Here is a 17,212-nt window from a genome sequence, read left to right on the forward strand (position 1 = left end):
ACGCTGGCTGCGCGTGTCATAATAGGCTCTGAGCCTTTATATACCTGTGCACAGCAGCAGCCACCTTCAGTCTGCTGCTGGACAGCCAGCAGCAGCAGCAGCAGGAGAGGTATGTAATCAGGAGCCCTCCTGCTAAGGGTAGACAGCTGCTCGTTCCACCCCACCCCCCGCCTTAATTGGTTCTCCTCCCTTCCAACGGTGTTGAGGCGGGTGGGAACAGCAGGGGGTGAAGGTGCTGTGTTTAAAGAGGTGGAGTTATGCAGATCTAAAACGCGTGGATTGCAGCAGCAGCAAGCCGAAAAGTGCAGGCATGTAAGGGATCTAGAGGTTGACAACATGTCTTCTTAACGGGAGTCCAGGAGCTCATCTCCACAAATGGACTTTTCAGGATCCTTGGGTGGCTCCGTAGTTTGAAACCAATTCTGGTTATCGCTTCTCGGCCTTTTGGCTAAGATCAAGTGTAGTATCTGTTCTTATCAGTTTAATATCTGATACGTCCCCTATCTGGGGACCATATATTAAATGGATTTTTAGAACAGGGAGATGGAAAAAGAGCTTGCTCTGTCCACTCCACGCATTGACCTGGTATTGCAGTATCTCCAGGACCGGTGCACCCCTTCTTTAATGCAGTTTCTAAAATCAGAAAGAATTGAATTCAATGTTTTTTGTTCATTTTGCTTGTTTGTCGGATTTTGGGATGGACTCTTTGGCTTTGCTTTTCTTCTCCTCATTGGATTTTTCATGTTCAAAGTTGCAGAAGCCAGATTACAAGCTCATTTTGGTTCAACTTCAGCAACTGTGCATTGCATTGCCATGTAATGTGATGCAATGCTATCTTTCTAGCTCTCCCTTTTTACTTCATTTTGGATAAACAGACATATTAGGCAAGCATTTTGGAGCTTTCACCTAAATAACTACAGGTGGTGAGATAAGCTGCACAATATAATTGACCTTTCAGTGTATTGTTGCACACACACCATCTATTTAGCAAATGCCCTTGTTATCAACAGCAGCCTTTTAAACTCACCTGAGCTAACAGGTATGTGCGCTGGTTACTCTGCTGCGCTTAAAATTTCTTTTTTGGTTTGCTACAATGCCTTTTCTGAAACGTTGTCTCCTTCTGCTGGAACACTGACTTCTTTCATTTAATGCCTGCAGACTATAAAAGAGAACCCAACCCAAAAAGTTTGGTTGATTAGTCTGTGGCATTCTGTTAAACTGTTGCTTATGGCGGTCTCTGTGAGCTTCTCAGCGACATTCAGCCAGCCAGGTATCCTGCCTGCAGTAGATGGAATGTGGCAATGGAACGCTGGCTGCGCGTGTCATAATAGGCTCTGAGCCTTTATATACCTGTGCACAGCAGCAGCCACCTTCAGTCTGCTGCTGGACAGCCAGCAGCAGCAGCAGCAGGAGAGGTATGTAATCAGGAGCCCTCCTGCTAAGGGTAGACAGCTGCTCGTTCCACCCCACCCCCCGCCTTAATTGGTTCTCCTCCCTTCCAACGGTGTTGAGGCGGGTGGGAACAGCAGGGGGTGAAGGTGCTGTGTTTAAAGAGGTGGAGTTATGCAGATCTAAAACGCGTGGATTGCAGCAGCAGCAAGCCGAAAAGTGCAGGCATGTAAGGGATCTAGAGGTTGACAACATGTCTTCTTAACGGGAGTCCAGGAGCTCATCTCCACAAATGGACTTTTCAGGATCCTTGGGTGGCTCCGTAGTTTGAAACCAATTCTGGTTATCGCTTCTCGGCCTTTTGGCTAAGATCAAGTGTAGTATCTGTTCTTATCAGTTTAATATCTGATACGTCCCCTATCTGGGGACCATATATTAAATGGATTTTTAGAACAGGGAGATGGAAAAAGAGCTTGCTCTGTCCACTCCACGCATTGACCTGGTATTGCAGTATCTCCAGGACCGGTGCACCCCTTCTTTAATGCAGTTTCTAAAATCAGAAAGAATTGAATTCAATGTTTTTTGTTCATTTTGCTTGTTTGTCGGATTTTGGGATGGACTCTTTGGCTTTGCTTTTCTTCTCCTCATTGGATTTTTCATGTTCAAAGTTGCAGAAGCCAGATTACAAGCTCATTTTGGTTCAACTTCAGCAACTGTGCATTGCATTGCCATGTAATGTGATGCAATGCTATCTTTCTAGCTCTCCCTTTTTACTTCCTTTTGGATAAACAGACATATTAGGCAAGCATTTTGGAGCTTTCACCTAAATAACTACAGGTGGTGAGATAAGCTGCACAATATAATTAACCTTTCAGTATATTGTTGCACACACACCATCTATTTAGCAAATGCCCTTGTTATCAACAGCAGCCTTTTAAACTCACCTGAGCTAACAGGTATGTGCGCTGGTTACTCTGCTGCGCTTAAAATTTCTTTTTTGGTTTGCTACAATGCCTTTTCTGAAACGTTGTCTCCTTCTGCTGGAACACTGACTTCTTTCATTTAATGCCTGCAGACTATAAAAGAGAACCCAACCCAAAAAGTTTGGTTGATTAGTCTGTGGCATTCTGTTAAACTGTTGCTTATGGCGGTCTCTGTGAGCTTCTCAGCGACATTCAGCCAGCCAGGTATCCTGCCTGCAGTAGATGGAATGTGGCAATGGAACGCTGGCTGCGCGTGTCATAATAGGCTCTGAGCCTTTATATACCTGTGCACAGCAGCAGCCACCTTCAGTCTGCTGCTGGACAGCCAGCAGCAGCAGCAGCAGGAGAGGTATGTAATCAGGAGCCCTCCTGCTAAGGGTAGACAGCTGCTCGTTCCACCCCACCCCCCGCCTTAATTGGTTCTCCTCCCTTCCAACGGTGTTGAGGCGGGTGGGAACAGCAGGGGGTGAAGGTGCTGTGTTTAAAGAGGTGGAGTTATGCAGATCTAAAACGCGTGGATTGCAGCAGCAGCAAGCCGAAAAGTGCAGGCATGTAAGGGATCTAGAGGTTGACAACATGTCTTCTTAACGGGAGTCCAGGAGCTCATCTCCACAAATGGACTTTTCAGGATCCTTGGGTGGCTCCGTAGTTTGAAACCAATTCTGGTTATCGCTTCTCGGCCTTTTGGCTAAGATCAAGTGTAGTATCTGTTCTTATCAGTTTAATATCTGATACGTCCCCTATCTGGGGACCATATATTAAATGGATTTTTAGAACAGGGAGATGGAAAAAGAGCTTGCTCTGTCCACTCCACGCATTGACCTGGTATTGCAGTATCTCCAGGACCGGTGCACCCCTTCTTTAATGCAGTTTCTAAAATCAGAAAGAATTGAATTCAATGTTTTTTGTTCATTTTGCTTGTTTGTCGGATTTTGGGATGGACTCTTTGGCTTTGCTTTTCTTCTCCTCATTGGATTTTTCATGTTCAAAGTTGCAGAAGCCAGATTACAAGCTCATTTTGGTTCAACTTCAGCAACTGTGCATTGCATTGCCATGTAATGTGATGCAATGCTATCTTTCTAGCTCTCCCTTTTTACTTCCTTTTGGATAAACAGACATATTAGGCAAGCATTTTGGAGCTTTCACCTAAATAACTACAGGTGGTGAGATAAGCTGCACAATATAATTGACCTTTCAGTATATTGTTGCACACACACCATCTATTTAGCAAATGCCCTTGTTATCAACAGCAGCCTTTTAAACTCACCTGAGCTAACAGGTATGTGCGCTGGTTACTCTGCTGCGCTTAAAATTTCTTTTTTGGTTTGCTACAATGCCTTTTCTGAAACGTTGTCTCCTTCTGCTGGAACACTGACTTCTTTCATTTAATGCCTGCAGACTATAAAAGAGAACCCAACCCAAAAAGTTTGGTTGATTAGTCTGTGGCATTCTGTTAAACTGTTGCTTATGGCGGTCTCTGTGAGCTTCTCAGCGACATTCAGCCAGCCAGGTATCCTGCCTGCAGTAGATGGAATGTGGCAATGGAACGCTGGCTGCGCGTGTCATAATAGGCTCTGAGCCTTTATATACCTGTGCACAGCAGCAGCCACCTTCAGTCTGCTGCTGGACAGCCAGCAGCAGCAGCAGCAGGAGAGGTATGTAATCAGGAGCCCTCCTGCTAAGGGTAGACAGCTGCTCGTTCCACCCCACCCCCCGCCTTAATTGGTTCTCCTCCCTTCCAACGGTGTTGAGGCGGGTGAGAACAGCAGGGGGTGAAGGTGCTGTGTTTAAAGAGGTGGAGTTATGCAGATCTAAAACGCGTGGATTGCAGCAGCAGCAAGCCGAAAAGTGCAGGCATGTAAGGGATCTAGAGGTTGACAACATGTCTTCTTAACGGGAGTCCAGGAGCTCATTTCCACAAATGGACTTTTCAGGATCCTTGGGTGGCTCCGTAGTTTGAAACCAATTCTGGTTATCGCTTCTCGGCCTTTTGGCTAAGATCAAGTGTAGTATCTGTTCTTATCAGTTTAATATCTGATACGTCCCCTATCTGGGGACCATATATTAAATGGATTTTTAGAACAGGGAGATGGAAAAAGAGCTTGCTCTGTCCACTCCACGCATTGACCTGGTATTGCAGTATCTCCAGGACCGGTGCACCCCTTCTTTAATGCAGTTTCTAAAATCAGAAAGAATTGAATTCAATGTTTTTTGTTCATTTTGCTTGTTTGTCGGATTTTGGGATGGACTCTTTGGCTTTGCTTTTCTTCTCCTCATTGGATTTTTCATGTTCAAAGTTGCAGAAGCCAGATTACAAGCTCATTTTGGTTCAACTTCAGCAACTGTGCATTGCATTGCCATGTAATGTGATGCAATGCTATCTTTCTAGCTCTCCCTTTTTACTTCCTTTTGGATAAACAGACATATTAGGCAAGCATTTTGGAGCTTTCACCTAAATAACTACAGGTGGTGAGATAAGCTGCACAATATAATTGACCTTTCAGTATATTGTTGCACACACACCATCTATTTAGCAAATGCCCTTGTTATCAACAGCAGCCTTTTAAACTCACCTGAGCTAACAGGTATGTGCGCTGGTTACTCTGCTGCGCTTAAAATTTCTTTTTTGGTTTGCTACAATGCCTTTTCTGAAACGTTGTCTCCTTCTGCTGGAACACTGACTTCTTTCATTTAATGCCTGCAGACTATAAAAGAGAACCCAACCCAAAAAGTTTGGTTGATTAGTCTGTGGCATTCTGTTAAACTGTTGCTTATGGCGGTCTCTGTGAGCTTCTCAGCGACATTCAGCCAGCCAGGTATCCTGCCTGCAGTAGATGGAATGTGGCAATGGAACGCTGGCTGCGCGTGTCATAATAGGCTCTGAGCCTTTATATACCTGTGCACAGCAGCAGCCACCTTCAGTCTGCTGCTGGACAGCCAGCAGCAGCAGCAGCAGGAGAGGTATGTAATCAGGAGCCCTCCTGCTAAGGGTAGACAGCTGCTCGTTCCACCCCACCCCCCGCCTTAATTGGTTCTCCTCCCTTCCAACGGTGTTGAGGCGGGTGGGAACAGCAGGGGGTGAAGGTGCTGTGTTTAAAGAGGTGGAGTTATGCAGATCTAAAACGCGTGGATTGCAGCAGCAGCAAGCCGAAAAGTGCAGGCATGTAAGGGATCTAGAGGTTGACAACATGTCTTCTTAACGGGAGTCCAGGAGCTCATCTCCACAAATGGACTTTTCAGGATCCTTGGGTGGCTCCGTAGTTTGAAACCAATTCTGGTTATCGCTTCTCGGCCTTTTGGCTAAGATCAAGTGTAGTATCTGTTCTTATCAGTTTAATATCTGATACGTCCCCTATCTGGGGACCATATATTAAATGGATTTTTAGAACAGGGAGATGGAAAAAGAGCTTGCTCTGTCCACTCCACGCATTGACCTGGTATTGCAGTATCTCCAGGACCGGTGCACCCCTTCTTTAATGCAGTTTCTAAAATCAGAAAGAATTGAATTCAATGTTTTTTGTTCATTTTGCTTGTTTGTCGGATTTTGGGATGGACTCTTTGGCTTTGCTTTTCTTCTCCTCATTGGATTTTTCATGTTCAAAGTTGCAGAAGCCAGATTACAAGCTCATTTTGGTTCAACTTCAGCAACTGTGCATTGCATTGCCATGTAATGTGATGCAATGCTATCTTTCTAGCTCTCCCTTTTTACTTCCTTTTGGATAAACAGACATATTAGGCAAGCATTTTGGAGCTTTCACCTAAATAACTACAGGTGGTGAGATAAGCTGCACAATATAATTGACCTTTCAGTATATTGTTGCACACACACCATCTATTTAGCAAATGCCCTTGTTATCAACAGCAGCCTTTTAAACTCACCTGAGCTAACAGGTATGTGCGCTGGTTACTCTGCTGCGCTTAAAATTTCTTTTTTGGTTTGCTACAATGCCTTTTCTGAAACGTTGTCTCCTTCTGCTGGAACACTGACTTCTTTCATTTAATGCCTGCAGACTATAAAAGAGAACCCAACCCAAAAAGTTTGGTTGATTAGTCTGTGGCATTCTGTTAAACTGTTGCTTATGGCGGTCTCTGTGAGCTTCTCAGCGACATTCAGCCAGCCAGGTATCCTGCCTGCAGTAGATGGAATGTGGCAATGGAACGCTGGCTGCGCGTGTCATAATAGGCTCTGAGCCTTTATATACCTGTGCACAGCAGCAGCCACCTTCAGTCTGCTGCTGGACAGCCAGCAGCAGCAGCAGCAGGAGAGGTATGTAATCAGGAGCCCTCCTGCTAAGGGTAGACAGCTGCTCGTTCCACCCCACCCCCCGCCTTAATTGGTTCTCCTCCCTTCCAACGGTGTTGAGGCGGGTGAGAACAGCAGGGGGTGAAGGTGCTGTGTTTAAAGAGGTGGAGTTATGCAGATCTAAAACGCGTGGATTGCAGCAGCAGCAAGCCGAAAAGTGCAGGCATGTAAGGGATCTAGAGGTTGACAACATGTCTTCTTAACGGGAGTCCAGGAGCTCATTTCCACAAATGGACTTTTCAGGATCCTTGGGTGGCTCCGTAGTTTGAAACCAATTCTGGTTATCGCTTCTCGGCCTTTTGGCTAAGATCAAGTGTAGTATCTGTTCTTATCAGTTTAATATCTGATACGTCCCCTATCTGGGGACCATATATTAAATGGATTTTTAGAACAGGGAGATGGAAAAAGAGCTTGCTCTGTCCACTCCACGCATTGACCTGGTATTGCAGTATCTCCAGGACCGGTGCACCCCTTCTTTAATGCAGTTTCTAAAATCAGAAAGAATTGAATTCAATGTTTTTTGTTCATTTTGCTTGTTTGTCGGATTTTGGGATGGACTCTTTGGCTTTGCTTTTCTTCTCCTCATTGGATTTTTCATGTTCAAAGTTGCAGAAGCCAGATTACAAGCTCATTTTGGTTCAACTTCAGCAACTGTGCATTGCATTGCCATGTAATGTGATGCAATGCTATCTTTCTAGCTCTCCCTTTTTACTTCCTTTTGGATAAACAGACATATTAGGCAAGCATTTTGGAGCTTTCACCTAAATAACTACAGGTGGTGAGATAAGCTGCACAATATAATTGACCTTTCAGTATATTGTTGCACACACACCATCTATTTAGCAAATGCCCTTGTTATCAACAGCAGCCTTTTAAACTCACCTGAGCTAACAGGTATGTGCGCTGGTTACTCTGCTGCGCTTAAAATTTCTTTTTTGGTTTGCTACAATGCCTTTTCTGAAACGTTGTCTCCTTCTGCTGGAACACTGACTTCTTTCATTTAATGCCTGCAGACTATAAAAGAGAACCCAACCCAAAAAGTTTGGTTGATTAGTCTGTGGCATTCTGTTAAACTGTTGCTTATGGCGGTCTCTGTGAGCTTCTCAGCGACATTCAGCCAGCCAGGTATCCTGCCTGCAGTAGATGGAATGTGGCAATGGAACGCTGGCTGCGCGTGTCATAATAGGCTCTGAGCCTTTATATACCTGTGCACAGCAGCAGCCACCTTCAGTCTGCTGCTGGACAGCCAGCAGCAGCAGCAGCAGGAGAGGTATGTAATCAGGAGCCCTCCTGCTAAGGGTAGACAGCTGCTCGTTCCACCCCACCCCCCGCCTTAATTGGTTCTCCTCCCTTCCAACGGTGTTGAGGCGGGTGGGAACAGCAGGGGGTGAAGGTGCTGTGTTTAAAGAGGTGGAGTTATGCAGATCTAAAATGCGTGGATTGCAGCAGCAGCAAGCCGAAAAGTGCAGGCATGTAAGGGATCTAGAGGTTGACAACATGTCTTCTTAACGGGAGTCCAGGAGCTCATCTCCACAAATGGACTTTTCAGGATCCTTGGGTGGCTCCGTAGCTTGAAACCAATTCTGGTTATCGCTTCTCGGCCTTTTGGCTAAGATCAAGTGTAGTATCTGTTCTTATCAGTTTAATATCTGATACGTCCCCTATCTGGGGACCATATATTAAATGGATTTTTAGAACAGGGAGATGGAAAAAGAGCTTGCTCTGTCCACTCCACGCATTGACCTGGTATTGCAGTATCTCCAGGACCGGTGCACCCCTTCTTTAATGCAGTTTCTAAAATCAGAAAGAATTGAATTCAATGTTTTTTGTTCATTTTGCTTGTTTGTCGGATTTTGGGATGGACTCTTTGGCTTTGCTTTTCTTCTCCTCATTGGATTTTTCATGTTCAAAGTTGCAGAAGCCAGATTACAAGCTCATTTTGGTTCAACTTCAGCAACTGTGCATTGCATTGCCATGTAATGTGATGCAATGCTATCTTTCTAGCTCTCCCTTTTTACTTCCTTTTGGATAAACAGACATATTAGGCAAGCATTTTGGAGCTTTCACCTAAATAACTACAGGTGGTGAGATAAGCTGCACAATATAATTGACCTTTCAGTATATTGTTGCACACACACCATCTATTTAGCAAATGCCCTTGTTATCAACAGCAGCCTTTTAAACTCACCTGAGCTAACAGGTATGTGCGCTGGTTACTCTGCTGCGCTTAAAATTTCTTTTTTGGTTTGCTACAATGCCTTTTCTGAAACGTTGTCTCCTTCTGCTGGAACACTGACTTCTTTCATTTAATGCCTGCAGACTATAAAAGAGAACCCAACCCAAAAAGTTTGGTTGATTAGTCTGTGGCATTCTGTTAAACTGTTGCTTATGGCGGTCTCTGTGAGCTTCTCAGCGACATTCAGCCAGCCAGGTATCCTGCCTGCAGTAGATGGAATGTGGCAATGGAACGCTGGCTGCGCGTGTCATAATAGGCTCTGAGCCTTTATATACCTGTGCACAGCAGCAGCCACCTTCAGTCTGCTGCTGGACAGCCAGCAGCAGCAGCAGCAGGAGAGGTATGTAATCAGGAGCCCTCCTGCTAAGGGTAGACAGCTGCTCGTTCCACCCCACCCCCCGCCTTAATTGGTTCTCCTCCCTTCCAACGGTGTTGAGGCGGGTGGGAACAGCAGGGGGTGAAGGTGCTGTGTTTAAAGAGGTGGAGTTATGCAGATCTAAAACGCGTGGATTGCAGCAGCAGCAAGCCGAAAAGTGCAGGCATGTAAGGGATCTAGAGGTTGACAACATGTCTTCTTAACGGGAGTCCAGGAGCTCATCTCCACAAATGGACTTTTCAGGATCCTTGGGTGGCTCCGTAGTTTGAAACCAATTCTGGTTATCGCTTCTCGGCCTTTTGGCTAAGATCAAGTGTAGTATCTGTTCTTATCAGTTTAATATCTGATACGTCCCCTATCTGGGGACCATATATTAAATGGATTTTTAGAACAGGGAGATGGAAAAAGAGCTTGCTCTGTCCACTCCACGCATTGACCTGGTATTGCAGTATCTCCAGGACCGGTGCACCCCTTCTTTAATGCAGTTTCTAAAATCAGAAAGAATTGAATTCAATGTTTTTTGTTCATTTTGCTTGTTTGTCGGATTTTGGAATGGACTCTTTGGCTTTGCTTTTCTTCTCCTCATTGGATTTTTCATGTTCAAAGTTGCAGAAGCCAGATTACAAGCTCATTTTGGTTCAACTTCAGCAACTGTGCATTGCATTGCCATGTAATGTGATGCAATGCTATCTTTCTAGCTCTCCCTTTTTACTTCCTTTTGGATAAACAGACATATTAGGCAAGCATTTTGGAGCTTTCACCTAAATAACTACAGGTGGTGAGATAAGCTGCACAATATAATTGACCTTTCAGTATATTGTTGCACACACACCATCTATTTAGCAAATGCCCTTGTTATCAACAGCAGCCTTTTAAACTCACCTGAGCTAACAGGTATGTGCGCTGGTTACTCTGCTGCGCTTAAAATTTCTTTTTTGGTTTGCTACAATGCCTTTTCTGAAACGTTGTCTCCTTCTGCTGGAACACTGACTTCTTTCATTTAATGCCTGCAGACTATAAAAGAGAACCCAACCCAAAAAGTTTGGTTGATTAGTCTGTGGCATTCTGTTAAACTGTTGCTTATGGCGGTCTCTGTGAGCTTCTCAGCGACATTCAGCCAGCCAGGTATCCTGCCTGCAGTAGATGGAATGTGGCAATGGAACGCTGGCTGCGCGTGTCATAATAGGCTCTGAGCCTTTATATACCTGTGCACAGCAGCAGCCACCTTCAGTCTGCTGCTGGACAGCCAGCAGCAGCAGCAGCAGGAGAGGTATGTAATCAGGAGCCCTCCTGCTAAGGGTAGACAGCTGCTCGTTCCACCCCACCCCCCGCCTTAATTGGTTCTCCTCCCTTCCAACGGTGTTGAGGCGGGTGGGAACAGCAGGGGGTGAAGGTGCTGTGTTTAAAGAGGTGGAGTTATGCAGATCTAAAACGCGTGGATTGCAGCAGCAGCAAGCCGAAAAGTGCAGGCATGTAAGGGATCTAGAGGTTGACAACATGTCTTCTTAACGGGAGTCCAGGAGCTCTCTCCACCAATGGACTTTTCAGGATCCTTGGGTGGCTCCGTAGTTTGAAACCAATTCTGGTTATCGCTTCTCGGCCTTTTGGCTAAGATCAAGTGTAGTATCTGTTCTTATCAGTTTAATATCTGATACGTCCCCTATCTGGGGACCATATATTAAATGGATTTTTAGAACAGAGAGATGGAAAAAGAGCTTGCTCTGTCCACTCCACGCATTGACCTGGTATTGCAGTATCTCCAGGACCGGTGCACCCCTTCTTTAATGCAGTTTCTAAAATCAGAAAGAATTGAATTCAATGTTTTTTGTTCATTTTGCTTGTTTGTCGGATTTTGGGATGGACTCTTTGGCTTTGCTTTTCTTCTCCTCATTGGATTTTTCATGTTCAAAGTTGCAGAAGCCAGATTACAAGCTCATTTTGGTTCAACTTCAGCAACTGTGCATTGCATTGCCATGTAATGTGATGCAATGCTATCTTTCTAGCTCTCCCTTTTTACTTCCTTTTGGATAAACAGACATATTAGGCAAGCATTTTGGAGCTTTCACCTAAATAACTACAGGTGGTGAGATAAGCTGCACAATATAATTGACCTTTCAGTATATTGTTGCACACACACCATCTATTTAGCAAATGCCCTTGTTATCAACAGCAGCCTTTTAAACTCACCTGAGCTAACAGGTATGTGCGCTGGTTACTCTGCTGCGCTTAAAATTTCTTTTTTGGTTTGCTACAATGCCTTTTCTGAAACGTTGTCTCCTTCTGCTGGAACACTGACTTCTTTCATTTAATGCCTGCAGACTATAAAAGAGAACCCAACCCAAAAAGTTTGGTTGATTAGTCTGTGGCATTCTGTTAAACTGTTGCTTATGGCGGTCTCTGTGAGCTTCTCAGCGACATTCAGCCAGCCAGGTATCCTGCCTGCAGTAGATGGAATGTGGCAATGGAACGCTGGCTGCGCGTGTCATAATAGGCTCTGAGCCTTTATATACCTGTGCACAGCAGCAGCCACCTTCAGTCTGCTGCTGGACAGCCAGCAGCAGCAGCAGCAGGAGAGGTATGTAATCAGGAGCCCTCCTGCTAAGGGTAGACAGCTGCTCGTTCCACCCCACCCCCCGCCTTAATTGGTTCTCCTCCCTTCCAACGGTGTTGAGGCGGGTGAGAACAGCAGGGGGTGAAGGTGCTGTGTTTAAAGAGGTGGAGTTATGCAGATCTAAAACGCGTGGATTGCAGCAGCAGCAAGCCGAAAAGTGCAGGCATGTAAGGGATCTAGAGGTTGACAACATGTCTTCTTAACGGGAGTCCAGGAGCTCATCTCCACAAATGGACTTTTCAGGATCCTTGGGTGGCTCCGTAGTTTGAAACCAATTCTGGTTATCGCTTCTCGGCCTTTTGGCTAAGATCAAGTGTAGTATCTGTTCTTATCAGTTTAATATCTGATACGTCCCCTATCTGGGGACCATATATTAAATGGATTTTTAGAACAGGGAGATGGAAAAAGAGCTTGCTCTGTCCACTCCACGCATTGACCTGGTATTGCAGTATCTCCAGGACCGGTGCACCCCTTCTTTAATGCAGTTTCTAAAATCAGAAAGAATTGAATTCAATGTTTTTTGTTCATTTTGCTTGTTTGTCGGATTTTGGGATGGACTCTTTGGCTTTGCTTTTCTTCTCCTCATTGGATTTTTCATGTTCAAAGTTGCAGAAGCCAGATTACAAGCTCATTTTGGTTCAACTTCAGCAACTGTGCATTGCATTGCCATGTAATGTGATGCAATGCTATCTTTCTAGCTCTCCCTTTTTACTTCCTTTTGGATAAACAGACATATTAGGCAAGCATTTTGGAGCTTTCACCTAAATAACTACAGGTGGTGAGATAAGCTGCACAATATAATTGACCTTTCAGTATATTGTTGCACACACACCATCTATTTAGCAAATGCCCTTGTTATCAACAGCAGCCTTTTAAACTCACCTGAGCTAACAGGTATGTGCGCTGGTTACTCTGCTGCGCTTAAAATTTCTTTTTTGGTTTGCTACAATGCCTTTTCTGAAACGTTGTCTCCTTCTGCTGGAACACTGACTTCTTTCATTTAATGCCTGCAGACTATAAAAGAGAACCCAACCCAAAAAGTTTGGTTGATTAGTCTGTGGCATTCTGTTAAACTGTTGCTTATGGCGGTCTCTGTGAGCTTCTCAGCGACATTCAGCCAGCCAGGTATCCTGCCTGCAGTAGATGGAATGTGGCAATGGAACGCTGGCTGCGCGTGTCATAATAGGCTCTGAGCCTTTATATACCTGTGCACAGCAGCAGCCACCTTCAGTCTGCTGCTGGACAGCCAGCAGCAGCAGCAGCAGGAGAGGTATGTAATCAGGAGCCCTCCTGCTAAGGGTAGACAGCTGCTCGTTCCACCCCACCCCCCGCCTTAATTGGTTCTCCTCCCTTCCAACGGTGTTGAGGCGGGTGGGAACAGCAGGGGGTGAAGGTGCTGTGTTTAAAGAGGTGGAGTTATGCAGATCTAAAACGCGTGGATTGCAGCAGCAGCAAGCCGAAAAGTGCAGGCATGTAAGGGATCTAGAGGTTGACAACATGTCTTCTTAACGGGAGTCCAGGAGCTCATCTCGACAAATGGACTTTTCAGGATCCTTGGGTGGCTCCGTAGTTTGAAACCAATTCTGGTTATCGCTTCTCGGCCTTTTGGCTAAGATCAAGTGTAGTATCTGTTCTTATCAGTTTAATATCTGATACGTCCCCTATCTGGGGACCATATATTAAATGGATTTTTAGAACAGGGAGATGGAAAAAGAGCTTGCTCTGTCCACTCCACGCATTGACCTGGTATTGCAGTATCTCCAGGACCGGTGCACCCCTTCTTTAATGCAGTTTCTAAAATCAGAAAGAATTGAATTCAATGTTTTTTGTTCATTTTGCTTGTTTGTCGGATTTTGGGATGGACTCTTTGGCTTTGCTTTTCTTCTCCTCATTGGATTTTTCATGTTCAAAGTTGCAGAAGCCAGATTACAAGCTCATTTTGGTTCAACTTCAGCAACTGTGCATTGCATTGCCATGTAATGTGATGCAATGCTATCTTTCTAGCTCTCCCTTTTTACTTCCTTTTGGATAAACAGACATATTAGGCAAGCATTTTGGAGCTTTCACCTAAATAACTACAGGTGGTGAGATAAGCTGCACAATATAATTGACCTTTCAGTATATTGTTGCACACACACCATCTATTTAGCAAATGCCCTTGTTATCAACAGCAGCCTTTTAAACTCACCTGAGCTAACAGGTATGTGCGCTGGTTACTCTGCTGCGCTTAAAATTTCTTTTTTGGTTTGCTACAATGCCTTTTCTGAAACGTTGTCTCCTTCTGCTGGAACACTGACTTCTTTCATTTAATGCCTGCAGACTATAAAAGAGAACCCAACCCAAAAAGTTTGGTTGATTAGTCTGTGGCATTCTGTTAAACTGTTGCTTATGGCGGTCTCTGTGAGCTTCTCAGCGACATTCAGCCAGCCAGGTATCCTGCCTGCAGTAGATGGAATGTGGCAATGGAACGCTGGCTGCGCGTGTCATAATAGGCTCTGAGCCTTTATATACCTGTGCACAGCAGCAGCCACCTTCAGTCTGCTGCTGGACAGCCAGCAGCAGCAGCAGCAGGAGAGGTATGTAATCAGGAGCCCTCCTGCTAAGGGTAGACAGCTGCTCGTTCCACCCCACCCCCCGCCTTAATTGGTTCTCCTCCCTTCCAACGGTGTTGAGGCGGGTGAGAACAGCAGGGGGTGAAGGTGCTGTGTTTAAAGAGGTGGAGTTATGCAGATCTAAAACGCGTGGATTGCAGCAGCAGCAAGCCGAAAAGTGCAGGCATGTAAGGGATCTAGAGGTTGACAACATGTCTTCTTAACGGGAGTCCAGGAGCTCTCTCCACCAATGGACTTTTCAGGATCCTTGGGTGGCTCCGTAGTTTGAAACCAATTCTGGTTATCGCTTCTCGGCCTTTTGGCTAAGATCAAGTGTAGTATCTGTTCTTATCAGTTTAATATCTGATACGTCCCCTATCTGGGGACCATATATTAAATGGATTTTTAGAACAGAGAGATGGAAAAAGAGCTTGCTCTGTCCACTCCACGCATTGACCTGGTATTGCAGTATCTCCAGGACCGGTGCACCCCTTCTTTAATGCAGTTTCTAAAATCAGAAAGAATTGAATTCAATGTTTTTTGTTCATTTTGCTTGTTTGTCGGATTTTGGGATGGACTCTTTGGCTTTGCTTTTCTTCTCCTCATTGGATTTTTCATGTTCAAAGTTGCAGAAGCCAGATTACAAGCTCATTTTGGTTCAACTTCAGCAACTGTGCATTGCATTGCCATGTAATGTGATGCAATGCTATCTTTCTAGCTCTCCCTTTTTACTTCCTTTTGGATAAACAGACATATTAGGCAAGCATTTTGGAGCTTTCACCTAAATAACTACAGGTGGTGAGATAAGCTGCACAATATAATTGACCTTTCAGTATATTGTTGCACACACACCATCTATTTAGCAAATGCCCTTGTTATCAACAGCAGCCTTTTAAACTCACCTGAGCTAACAGGTATGTGCGCTGGTTACTCTGCTGCGCTTAAAATTTCTTTTTTGGTTTGCTACAATGCCTTTTCTGAAACGTTGTCTCCTTCTGCTGGAACACTGACTTCTTTCATTTAATGCCTGCAGACTATAAAAGAGAACCCAACCCAAAAAGTTTGGTTGATTAGTCTGTGGCATTCTGTTAAACTGTTGCTTATGGCGGTCTCTGTGAGCTTCTCAGCGACATTCAGCCAGCCAGGTATCCTGCCTGCAGTAGATGGAATGTGGCAATGGAACGCTGGCTGCGCGTGTCATAATAGGCTCTGAGCCTTTATATACCTGTGCACAGCAGCAGCCACCTTCAGTCTGCTGCTGGACAGCCAGCAGCAGCAGCAGCAGGAGAGGTATGTAATCAGGAGCCCTCCTGCTAAGGGTAGACAGCTGCTCGTTCCACCCCACCCCCCGCCTTAATTGGTTCTCCTCCCTTCCAACGGTGTTGAGGCGGGTGAGAACAGCAGGGGGTGAAGGTGCTGTGTTTAAAGAGGTGGAGTTATGCAGATCTAAAACGCGTGGATTGCAGCAGCAGCAAGCCGAAAAGTGCAGGCATGTAAGGGATCTAGAGGTTGACAACATGTCTTCTTAACGGGAGTCCAGGAGCTCATCTCCACAAATGGACTTTTCAGGATCCTTGGGTGGCTCCGTAGTTTGAAACCAATTCTGGTTATCGCTTCTCGGCCTTTTGGCTAAGATCAAGTGTAGTATCTGTTCTTATCAGTTTAATATCTGATACGTCCCCTATCTGGGGACCATATATTAAATGGATTTTTAGAACAGGGAGATGGAAAAAGAGCTTGCTCTGTCCACTCCACGCATTGACCTGGTATTGCAGTATCTCCAGGACCGGTGCACCCCTTCTTTAATGCAGTTTCTAAAATCAGAAAGAATTGAATTCAATGTTTTTTGTTCATTTTGCTTGTTTGTCGGATTTTGGGATGGACTCTTTGGCTTTGCTTTTCTTCTCCTCATTGGATTTTTCATGTTCAAAGTTGCAGAAGCCAGATTACAAGCTCATTTTGGTTCAACTTCAGCAACTGTGCATTGCATTGCCATGTAATGTGATGCAATGCTATCTTTCTAGCTCTCCCTTTTTACTTCCTTTTGGATAAACAGACATATTAGGCAAGCATTTTGGAGCTTTCACCTAAATAACTACAGGTGGTGAGATAAGCTGCACAATATAATTGACCTTTCAGTATATTGTTGCACACACACCATCTATTTAGCAAATGCCCTTGTTATCAACAGCAGCCTTTTAAACTCACCTGAGCTAACAGGTATGTGCGCTGGTTACTCTGCTGCGCTTAAAATTTCTTTTTTGGTTTGCTACAATGCCTTTTCTGAAACGTTGTCTCCTTCTGCTGGAACACTGACTTCTTTCATTTAATGCCTGCAGACTATAAAAGAGAACCCAACCCAAAAAGTTTGGTTGATTAGTCTGTGGCATTCTGTTAAACTGTTGCTTATGGCGGTCTCTGTGAGCTTCTCAGCGACATTCAGCCAGCCAGGTATCCTGCCTGCAGTAGATGGAATGTGGCAATGGAACGCTGGCTGCGCGTGTCATAATAGGCTCTGAGCCTTTATATACCTGTGCACAGCAGCAGCCACCTTCAGTCTGCTGCTGGACAGCCAGCAGCAGCAGCAGCAGGAGAGGTATGTAATCAGGAGCCCTCCTGCTAAGGGTAGACAGCTGCTCGTTCCACCCCACCCCCCGCCTTAATTGGTTCTCCTCCCTTCCAACGGTGTTGAGGCGGGTGGGAACAGCAGGGGGTGAAGGTGC

At 45.1% G+C, this 17,212-nt stretch overlaps 13 non-coding genes across 13 annotated transcripts; all 13 read left to right on the plus strand.

The window, feature by feature from the left end:
* The first annotated feature begins 428 nt into the window (after positions 1–428).
* LOC141205708 (U2 spliceosomal RNA) lies at positions 429–619 on the plus strand. Its single transcript, XR_012276385.1, has one exon. It is a non-coding gene; the product is annotated as a U2 spliceosomal RNA (small nuclear RNA).
* Positions 620–1,734: 1,115 nt separating this feature from the next.
* On the plus strand, positions 1,735–1,925 carry LOC141205709 (U2 spliceosomal RNA). Its single transcript, XR_012276386.1, has one exon. It is a non-coding gene; the product is annotated as a U2 spliceosomal RNA (small nuclear RNA).
* Positions 1,926–3,040: 1,115 nt separating this feature from the next.
* LOC141205710 (U2 spliceosomal RNA) lies at positions 3,041–3,231 on the plus strand. Its single transcript, XR_012276387.1, has one exon. It is a non-coding gene; the product is annotated as a U2 spliceosomal RNA (small nuclear RNA).
* Positions 3,232–4,346: 1,115 nt separating this feature from the next.
* On the plus strand, positions 4,347–4,537 carry LOC141205711 (U2 spliceosomal RNA). The gene has a single exon (XR_012276388.1). It is a non-coding gene; the product is annotated as a U2 spliceosomal RNA (small nuclear RNA).
* Positions 4,538–5,652: 1,115 nt separating this feature from the next.
* Positions 5,653–5,843, plus strand: LOC141205712 (U2 spliceosomal RNA). Its single transcript, XR_012276389.1, has one exon. It is a non-coding gene; the product is annotated as a U2 spliceosomal RNA (small nuclear RNA).
* A 1,115-nt stretch (positions 5,844–6,958) lies between these two features.
* LOC141205713 (U2 spliceosomal RNA) lies at positions 6,959–7,149 on the plus strand. Its single transcript, XR_012276390.1, has one exon. It is a non-coding gene; the product is annotated as a U2 spliceosomal RNA (small nuclear RNA).
* A 1,115-nt stretch (positions 7,150–8,264) lies between these two features.
* On the plus strand, positions 8,265–8,455 carry LOC141205714 (U2 spliceosomal RNA). Its single transcript, XR_012276391.1, has one exon. It is a non-coding gene; the product is annotated as a U2 spliceosomal RNA (small nuclear RNA).
* Positions 8,456–9,570: 1,115 nt separating this feature from the next.
* On the plus strand, positions 9,571–9,761 carry LOC141205716 (U2 spliceosomal RNA). The gene has a single exon (XR_012276393.1). It is a non-coding gene; the product is annotated as a U2 spliceosomal RNA (small nuclear RNA).
* A 1,114-nt stretch (positions 9,762–10,875) lies between these two features.
* On the plus strand, positions 10,876–11,066 carry LOC141206135 (U2 spliceosomal RNA). The gene has a single exon (XR_012276801.1). It is a non-coding gene; the product is annotated as a U2 spliceosomal RNA (small nuclear RNA).
* A 1,115-nt stretch (positions 11,067–12,181) lies between these two features.
* LOC141205718 (U2 spliceosomal RNA) lies at positions 12,182–12,372 on the plus strand. Its single transcript, XR_012276394.1, has one exon. It is a non-coding gene; the product is annotated as a U2 spliceosomal RNA (small nuclear RNA).
* Positions 12,373–13,487: 1,115 nt separating this feature from the next.
* LOC141205719 (U2 spliceosomal RNA) lies at positions 13,488–13,678 on the plus strand. Its single transcript, XR_012276395.1, has one exon. It is a non-coding gene; the product is annotated as a U2 spliceosomal RNA (small nuclear RNA).
* Positions 13,679–14,792: 1,114 nt separating this feature from the next.
* Positions 14,793–14,983, plus strand: LOC141206136 (U2 spliceosomal RNA). The gene has a single exon (XR_012276802.1). It is a non-coding gene; the product is annotated as a U2 spliceosomal RNA (small nuclear RNA).
* A 1,115-nt stretch (positions 14,984–16,098) lies between these two features.
* Positions 16,099–16,289, plus strand: LOC141205720 (U2 spliceosomal RNA). The gene has a single exon (XR_012276396.1). It is a non-coding gene; the product is annotated as a U2 spliceosomal RNA (small nuclear RNA).
* The last annotated feature ends 923 nt before the right edge of the window (positions 16,290–17,212 follow it).

The sequence above is a fragment of the Phyllobates terribilis genome, unplaced genomic scaffold (genome assembly GCF_046119375.1).
Source record: "Phyllobates terribilis strain yellow unplaced genomic scaffold, ASM4611937v1 Scaffold_142__1_contigs__length_4687701, whole genome shotgun sequence".
Classification (NCBI taxonomy): domain Eukaryota; kingdom Metazoa; phylum Chordata; class Amphibia; order Anura; family Dendrobatidae; genus Phyllobates; species Phyllobates terribilis.